This window comes from Petromyzon marinus, chromosome 59 (genome assembly GCF_048934315.1).
Source record: "Petromyzon marinus isolate PM22_M1 ecotype Great Lakes invasive population chromosome 59, UKy_Petmar_22M1.pri1.0, whole genome shotgun sequence".
NCBI lineage: Eukaryota > Metazoa > Chordata > Hyperoartia > Petromyzontiformes > Petromyzontidae > Petromyzon > Petromyzon marinus.
The window spans coordinates 2,762,181-2,772,670 of NC_133725.1; the positions used below are offsets into that span (position 1 = coordinate 2,762,181).

The 10,490-nt window shown below is 47.3% G+C and overlaps 1 protein-coding gene across 1 annotated transcript in view; it reads left to right on the forward strand.

Moving 5' to 3' along the window:
* LOC116955291 (ras-specific guanine nucleotide-releasing factor RalGPS2) overlaps positions 1-10,490 on the forward strand; it is a 210,592-nt gene that overhangs the window by 103,474 nt on the left and 96,628 nt on the right. The gene's annotated exons all lie outside the window — the stretch shown is intronic.

Consider the following 10,490-nt stretch of genomic DNA (forward strand, 5'->3'; position numbering starts at 1 on the left):
TACACCGGAACGGTAACGCTCAGCTGCTAACCCCCCCCCGTAAACCTTCATCTAGCCCCTGCAAACTTTACTCTACCTGCACGAGTATCCTCACTCTAACCCTCTAAACCTCACTCTACCCCTAACCTCACCTCTACCCCTAACCTCACTCTACCTAACCTCACTGTACCCCTAAACCTCACTCTACCCCTAACCTCCTCACCCCTCAACCTCACTGTAACCCTCACACCTCACTGTACCCCTAAACCTTTCTCCCTCAACCCTCAAACCACCACTGTACCCCCTAAACCTCACTCTACCCCTAAACCTCACTCTACCCTAAACCTCACTCTACCCCTAAACCTCACTGTACCCTAAACTTCACTCTAACCCTAAACCTTACTCTAACCCTAAACCTCACTCTACCCCTAAACCTCACTCTACCCATAAACCTCACTCTACCCCTAAACCTCACTCTAACCCTAAACCTTACTCTACCCCTAAACTCACTCTAACCCTAAACCTCACTCTAACCCTAAACCTCACTGTAACCCCTAAACCTCACTGTAACCCTAAACCTCACTGTAACCCTAAACCTCACTGTAACCCTAAACCTCACTCTACCCCTAAACCTCACTCTACCCCTAAACCTCACTCTAAACCTCACTGTAACCCTAAACCTCACTCTACCCCTAAACCTTACTCTACCCCTAAGCCTCACTCTAACCCTAAACCTCACTCTACCCCTAAACCTCACTCTACTCCCTAAACCTCACTCTACCCCTAAACCTCACTCTACCCCTAAACCTCACTGTAACCCTAAACCTCACTCTAACCCTAAACCACACTCTACCCCTAAACCTCACTCTACCCCTAAACCTCACTGTAACCTCTAAACCTCACTGTACCCCTAAACCTCACTCTACCCCTAAACCTCACTTTACCCCTAAACCTCACTGTAACCCTAAACCTCACTCTACCCTAAACCTCACTCTACCCCTAAACCTCACTGTAACCCTAAACCTCACTCTACCCCTAAACCTCACTCTACCCCTAAACCTCACTCTACCCCTAAACCTCACTCTACCCCTAAACCTCACTCTACCCCTTAACCTCACTCTACCCCTAAACCTCACTCTTCCCCTAAACCTCACTCTACCCCTAAACCTCACTCTACCCCTAAACCTCACTCTACCCCTAAACCTCACTCCAACCCTAAACCTCACTCTACCCCTAAACCTCACTCTACCCCTAAACCTCACTCTAACCCTAAACCTCACTCTAACCCTAAACCTCACTCTACCCCTAAACCTCACTGAACCCTAAACCTCACTCTAACCCCTAAACCTCACTCTACCCCTAAACCTCACTCTACCCTAAACCTCACTACCCTAAACCTCACTCTACCCTAAACCCTAAACCTCACTGTAACCCTAAACCTCACTCTACCCTAAACCTCACTCTACCCCTAAACCTCACTGTAACCCTAAACCTCACTCTAACCCTAAACCTCACTCTAACCTTAAACCTCACTGTAACCCTAAACTTCACTCTACCCTAAACCTCACTCTAACCCTAAACCTCACTCTACCCCTAAACCTCACTCTACCCCTAAACCTCACTCTACCCCTAAACCTCACTCTAACCCTAAACCTCACTCTAACCCTAAACCTCACTCTAACCCTAAACCTCACTCTACCCCTAAACCTCACTCTACCCCTAAACCTCACTCTACCCCTAAACCTCACTCTACCCCTAAACCTCACTCTACCCCTAAACCTCACTCTACCCCTAAACCTCACTCTAACCCTAAACCTCACTCTACCCCTAAACCTCACTCTACCCCTAAACCTCACTCTACCCCTAAACCTCACTCTACCCCTTAACCTCACTCTACCCCTAAACCTCACTCTACCCCTAAATCTCACTCTACCCCTACACCTCACTCTAACCCTAAACCTCACTCTAACCCTAAACATTACTCTACTCCTAAACCTCACTCTACCCCTAAACATTACTCTACCCCTAAACATTACTCTACCCCTAAACCTCACTCTACCCCTAAACCTCACTCTACCCCTAAACCTCACTCTACCCCTAAACATTACTCTAACCCTAAACCTCACTCTACCCCTAAACCTCACTCTACCCCTAAACCCTCCCCTCACTCTACCCCTAAACCTCACTGTAACCCTAAACCTCACTGTACCCCTAAACCTCACTCTACTCCTAAACCTCACTCTACCCCTAAACCTCACTGTAACCCTAAACCTCACTCTACCCTAAACCTCACTCTACCCTTAAACCTCACTCTACCCCTAAACCTCACTCTACCCCTAAACCTCACTCTAACCCTAAACCTCACTCTACCCCTAAACCTCACTGTAACCCTAAACTTCACTCTAACCCTAAACTTTACTCTAACCCTAAACCTCACTCTACCCTAAACCTCACTCTACCCATAAACCTCACTCTACCCTAAACCTCACTCTAACCCTAAACCTTACTCTACCCCTAAACCTCACTCTAACCCTAAACCTCACTCTAACCCTAAACCTCACTGTAACCCTAAACCTCACTGTAACCCTAAACCTCACTGTAACCCTAAACCTCACTCTACCCCTAAACCTCACTCTACCCCTAAACCTCACTCTAAACCTCACTGTAACCCTAAACCTCACTCTACCCCTAAACCTTACTCTACCCCTAAGCCTCACTCTAACCCTAAACCTCACTCTAACCCTAAACCTCACTCTACCCCTAAACCTCACTCTACCCCTAAACCTCACTCTACCCCTAAACCTCACTGTAACCCTAAACCTCACTCTAACCCTAAACCACACTCTACCCCTAAACCTCACTCTACCCCTAAACCTCACTCTACCCCTAAACCTCACTCTACCCCTAAACCTCACTCTACCCCTAAACCTCACTCTACCCCTAAACCTCACTCTACCCCTTAACCTCACTCTACCCCTAAACCTCACTCTTCCCCTAAACCTCACTCTACCCCTAAACCTCACTCTACCCCTAAACCTCACTCTACCCTAAACCTCATTCCAACCCTAAACCTCACTCTACCCCTAAACCTCACTCTACCCCTAAACCTCACTCTAACCCTAAACCTCACTCTAACCCTAAACCTCACTCTACCCCTAAACCTCACTGTAACCCTAAACCTCACTCTAACCCTAAACCTCACTCTACCCCTAAACCTCACTCTACCCTAAACCTCACTCTACCCCTAAACCTCACTGTAACCCTAAACCTCACTCTACCCCTAAACCTCACTCTACCCCTAAACCTCACTCTACCCTAAACCTCACTCTACCCCTAAACCTCACTCTAACCCTAAACCTCACTCTACCCCTAAACCTCACTCTACCCCTAAACCTCACTCTACCCCTAAACCTCACTGTAACCCTAAACCTCACTCTACCCCTAAACCTCACTCTACCCCTAAACCTCATTCCAACCCTAAACCTCACTCTACCCCTAAACCTCACTCTACCCCTAAACCTCACTCTAACCCTAAACCTCACTCTAACCCTAAACCTCACTCTACCCCTAAACCTCACTGTAACCTAAACCTCACTCTAACCCTAAACCTCACTCTACCCCTAAACCTCACTCTACCCTAAACCTCACTCTACCCCTAAACCTCACTGTAACCCTAAACCTCACTCTACCATAAACCTCACTCTACCCCTAAACCTCACTGTAACCCTAAACCTCACTCTAACCCTAAACCTCACTCTAACCTTAAACCTCACTGTAACCCTAAACTTCACTCTACCCCTAAACCTCACTCTAACCCTAAACCTCACTCTACCCCTAAACCTCACTCTACCCCTAAACCTCACTCTAACCCTAAACCTCACTCTAACCCTAAACCTCACTCTAACCCTAAACCTCACTCTACCCCTAAACCTCACTCTACCCCTAAACCTCACTCTACCCCTAAACCTCACTCTACCCCTAAACCTCACTCTACCCCTAAACCTCACTCTACCCCTAAACCTCACTCTACCCCTAAACCTCACTCTAACCCTAAACCTCACTGTAACCCTAAACCTCACTCTACCCTAAACCTCACTTTACCCCTAAACCTCACTGTAACCCTAAACCTCACTCTAACCCTAAACCTCACTCTACCCCTAAACCTCACTCTAACCCTAAACCTCACTCTACCCCTAAACCTCACTCTACCCCTAAACCTCACTCTACCCCTAAACCTCACTCTACCCCTAAACCTCACTCTACCCCTTAACCTCACTCTACCCCTAAACCTCACTCTTCCCCTAAACCTCACTCTACCCCTAAACCTCACTCTACCCCTAAACCTCACTCTACCCCTAAACCTCATTCCAACCCTAAACCTCACTCTACCCCTAAACCTCACTCTACCCCTAAACCTCACTCTAACCCTAAACCTCACTCTAACCCTAAACCTCACTCTACCCCTAAACCTCACTGTAACCCTAAACCTCACTCTAACCCTAAACCTCACTCTACCCCTAAACCTCACTCTACCCCTAAACCTCACTGTAACCCTAAACCTCACTCTACCCTAAACCTCACTCTTCCCCTAAACTCACTCTACCCTAAACCTCACTCTAACCCTAAACCTCACTCTAACCCTAAACCTCACTCTAACCTTAAACCTCACTGTAACCCTAAACTTCACTCTACCCCTAAACCTCACTCTAACCCTAAACCTCACTCTACCCTAAACCTCACTCTAACCCTAAACCTCACTCTAACCCTAAACCTCACTCTAACCCTAAACCTCACTCTACCCCTAAACCTCACTCTACCCCTAAACCTCACTCTAACCCTAAACCTCACTCTACCCCTAAACCTCACTCTACCCCTAAACCTCACTCTACCCCTAAACCTCACTCTACCCCTAAACCTCACTCTAACCCTAAACCTCACTCTACCCCTAAACCTCACTCTACCCCTAAACCTCACTCTACCCCTAAACCTCACTCTAACCCTAAACCTCACTCTACCCCTAAACCTCACTCTACCCCTAAACCTCACTCTACCCCTAAACCTCACTCTACCCCTTAACCTCACTCTACCCCTAAACCTCACTCTACCCCTAAATCTCACTCTACCCCTACACCTCACTCTAACCCTAAACCTCACTCTAACCCTAAACATTACTCTACTCCTAAACCTCACTCTACCCCTAAACATTACTCTACCCCTAAACATTACTCTACCCCTAAACCTCACTCTACCCCTAAACCTCACTCTACCCTAAACCTCACTCTACCCCTAAACATTACTCTAACCTAAACCTCACTCTACCCCTAAACCTCACTCTACCCCTAAACCTCACTCTACCCCTAAACCTCACTGTAACCCTAAACCTCACTGTACCCCTAAACCTCACTCTACTCCTAAACCTCACTCTACCCCTAAACCTCACTGTAACCCTAAACCTCACTCTACCCTAAACCTCACTCTACCCTTAAACCTCACTCTACCCCTAAACCTCACTCTACCCCTAAACCTCACTCTAACCCTAAACCTCACTCTACCCCTAAACCTCACTGTAACCCTAAACTTCACTCTAACCCTAAACTTTACTCTAACCCTAAACCTCACTCTACCCTAAACCTCACTCTACCCATAAACCTCACTCTACCCTAAACCTCACTCTAACCCTAAACCTTACTCTACCCCTAAACCTCACTCTAACCTAAACCTCACTCTAACCCTAAACCTCACTGTAACCCTAAACCTCACTGTAACCCTAAACCTCACTGTAACCCTAAACCTCACTCTACCCCTAAACCTCACTCTACCCCTAAACCTCACTCTAAACCTCACTGTAACCCTAAACCTCACTCTAACCCCTAAACCTTACTCTACCCCTAAGCCTCACTCTAACCCTAAACCTCACTCTAACCCTAAACCTCACTCTACCCCTAAACCTCACTCTACCCTAAACCTCACTCTACCCCTAAACCTCACTGTAACCCTAAACCTCACTCTAACCCTAAACCACACTCTACCCCTAAACCTCACTCTACCCCTAAACCTCACTCTACCCCTAAACCTCACTCTACCCCTAAACCTCACTCTACCCCTAAACCTCACTCTACCCCTAAACCTCACTCTACCCCTTAACCTCACTCTACCCCTAAACCTCACTCTTCCCCTAAACCTCACTCTACCCCTAAACCTCACTCTACCCCTAAACCTCACTCTACCCCTAAACCTCATTCCAACCCTAAACCTCACTCTACCCCTAAACCTCACTCTACCCCTAAACCTCACTCTAACCCTAAACCTCACTCTAACCCTAAACCTCACTCTACCCCTAAACCTCACTGTAACCCTAAACCTCACTCTAACCCTAAACCTCACTCTACCCCTAAACCTCACTCTACCCTAAACCTCACTCTACCCCTAAACCTCACTGTAACCCTAAACCTCACTCTAACCCTAAACCTCACTCTACCCCTAAACCTCACTCTACCCTAAACCTCACTCTACCCTAAACCTCACTCTAACCCTAAACCTCACTCTACCCCTAAACCTCACTCTACCCCTAAACCTCACTCTACCCCTAAACCTCACTGTAACCCTAAACCTCACTCTACCCCTAAACCTCACTCTACCCCTAAACCTCATTCCAACCCTAAACCTCACTCTACCCCTAAACCTCACTCTACCCCTAAACCTCACTCTAACCCTAAACCTCACTCTAACCCTAAACCTCACTCTACCCCTAAACCTCACTGTAACCCTAAACCTCACTCTAACCCTAAACCTCACTCTACCCCTAAACCTCACTCTACCCTAAACCTCACTCTACCCCTAAACCTCACTGTAACCCTAAACCTCACTCTACCATAAACCTCACTCTACCCCTAAACCTCACTGTAACCCTAAACCTCACTCTAACCCTAAACCTCACTCTAACCTTAAACCTCACTGTAACCCTAAACTTCACTCTACCCCTAAACCTCACTCTAACCCTAAACCTCACTCTACCCCTAAACCTCACTCTACCCCTAAACCTCACTCTAACCCTAAACCTCACTCTAACCCTAAACCTCACTCTAACCCTAAACCTCACTCTACCCCTAAACCTCACTCTACCCCTAAACCTCACTCTACCCCTAAACCTCACTCTACCCCTAAACCTCACTCTACCCCTAAACCTCACTCTACCCCTAAACCTCACTCTACCCCTAAACCTCACTCTAACCCTAAACCTCACTGTAACCCTAAACCTCACTCTACCTTAAACCTCACTTTACCCCTAAACCTCACTGTAACCCTAAACCTCACTCTAACCCTAAACCTCACTCTACCCCTAAACCTCACTCTAACCCTAAACCTCACTCTACCCCTAAACCTCACTCTACCCCTAAACCTCACTCTACCCCTAAACCTCACTCTACCCCTAAACCTCACTCTACCCCTTAACCTCACTCTACCCCTAAACCTCACTCTTCCCCTAAACCTCACTCTACCCCTAAACCTCACTCTACCCCTAAACCTCACTCTACCCCTAAACCTCATTCCAACCCTAAACCTCACTCTACCCCTAAACCTCACTCTACCCCTAAACCTCACTCTAACCCTAAACCTCACTCTAACCCTAAACCTCACTCTACCCCTAAACCTCACTGGTAACCCCTAAACCTCACTCTAACCCTAAACCTCACTCTACCCCTAAACCTCACTCTACCCCTAAACCTCACTCTACCCCTAAACCTCACTGTAACCCTAAACCTCACTGTACCCCTAAACCTCACTCTACTCCTAAACCTCACTCTACCCCTAAACCTCACTGTAACCCTAAACCTCACTCTACCCTAAACCTCACTCTACCCTTAAACCTCACTCTACCCTAAACCTCACTCTACCCCTAAACCTCACTCTAACCCTAAACCTCACTCTACCCCTAAACCTCACTGTAACCCTAAACTTCACTCTAACCCTAAACTTTACTCTAACCCTAAACCTCACTCTACCCTAAACCTCACTCTACCCATAAACCTCACTCTACCCTAAACCTCACTCTAACCCTAAACCTTACTCTACCCCTAAACCTCACTCTAACCCTAAACCTCACTCTAACCCTAAACCTCACTGTAACCCTAAACCTCACTGTAACCCTAAACCTCACTGTAACCCTAAACCTCACTCTACCCCTAAACCTCACTCTACCCCTAAACCTCACTCTAAACCTCACTGTAACCCTAAACCTCACTCTACCCCTAAACCTTACTCTACCCCTAAGCCTCACTCTAACCCTAAACCTCACTCTAACCCTAAACCTCACTCTACCCCTAAACCTCACTCTACCCCTAAACCTCACTCTACCCCTAAACCTCACTGTAACCCTAAACCTCACTCTAACCCTAAACCACACTCTACCCCTAAACCTCACTCTACCCCTAAACCTCACTCTACCCCTAAACCTCACTCTACCCCTAAACCTCACTCTACCCCTAAACCTCACTCTACCCCTAAACCTCACTCTACCCCTTAACCTCACTCTACCCCTAAACCTCACTCTTCCCCTAAACCTCACTCTACCCCTAAACCTCACTCTACCCCTAAACCTCACTCTACCCCTAAACCTCATTCCAACCCTAAACCTCACTCTACCCCTAAACCTCACTCTACCCCTAAACCTCACTCTAACCCTAAACCTCACTCTAACCCTAAACCTCACTCTACCCCTAAACCTCACTGTAACCCTAAACCTCACTCTAACCCTAAACCTCACTCTACCCCTAAACCTCACTCTACCCTAAACCTCACTCTACCCCTAAACCTCACTGTAACCCTAAACCTCACTCTAACCCTAAACCTCACTCTACCCCTAAACCTCACTCTACCCTAAACCTCACTCTACCCTAAACCTCACTCTAACCCTAAACCTCACTCTACCCCTAAACCTCACTCTACCCCTAAACCTCACTCTACCCCTAAACCTCACTGTAACCCTAAACCTCACTCTACCCCTAAACCTCACTCTACCCCTAAACCTCATTCCAACCCTAAACCTCACTCTACCCCTAAACCTCACTCTACCCCTAAACCTCACTCTAACCCTAAACCTCACTCTAACCCTAAACCTCACTCTACCCCTAAACCTCACTGTAACCCTAAACCTCACTCTAACCCTAAACCTCACTCTACCCCTAAACCTCACTCTACCCTAAACCTCACTCTACCCCTAAACCTCACTGTAACCCTAAACCTCACTCTACCATAAACCTCACTCTACCCCTAAACCTCACTGTAACCCTAAACCTCACTCTAACCCTAAACCTCACTCTAACCTTAAACCTCACTGTAACCCTAAACTTCACTCTACCCCTAAACCTCACTCTAACCCTAAACCTCACTCTACCCCTAAACCTCACTCTACCCCTAAACCTCACTCTAACCCTAAACCTCACTCTAAACCCTAAACCTCACTCTAACCCTAAACCTCACTCTACCCCTAAACCTCACTCTACCCCTAAACCTCACTCTACCCCTAAACCTCACTCTACCCCTAAACCTCACTCTACCCCTAAACCTCACTCTACCCCTAAACCTCACTCTACCCCTAAACCTCACTCTAACCCTAAACCTCACTGTAACCCTAAACCTCACTCTACCCTAAACCTCACTTTACCCCTAAACCTCACTGTAACCCTAAACCTCACTCTAACCCTAAACCTCACTCTACCCCTAAACCTCACTCTAACCCTAAACCTCACTCTACCCCTAAACCTCACTCTACCCCTAAACCTCACTCTACCCCTAAACCTCACTCTACCCCTAAACCTCACTCTACCCCTTAACCTCACTCTACCCCTAAACCTCACTCTTCCCCTAAACCTCACTCTACCCCTAAACCTCACTCTACCCCTAAACCTCACTCTACCCCTAAACCTCATTCCAACCCTAAACCTCACTCTACCCCTAAACCTCACTCTACCCCTAAACCTCACTCTAACCCTAAACCTCACTCTAACCCTAAACCTCACTCTACCCCTAAACCTCACTGTAACCCTAAACCTCACTCTAACCCTAAACCTCACTCTACCCCTAAACCTCACTCTACCCCTAAACCTCACTGTAACCCTAAACCTCACTCTACCCTAAACCTCACTCTTCCCCTAAACCTCACTCTACCCCTAAACCTCACTCTAACCCTAAACCTCACTCTAACCCTAAACCTCACTCTAACCTTAAACCTCACTGTAACCCTAAACTTCACTCTACCCCTAAACCTCACTCTAACCCTAAACCTCACTCTACCCCTAAACCTCACTCTAACCCTAAACCTCACTCTAACCCTAAACCTCACTCTAACCCTAAACCTCACTCTACCCCTAAACCTCACTCTACCCCTAAACCTCACTCTACCCCTAAACCTCCCTAAACCCACACTTAACCCCCTAAACCTCACTCTACCCCTAAACCTCCACCCCAACCCCCACCACACCCACACACCCACAACCTCACTCTACCCCTAA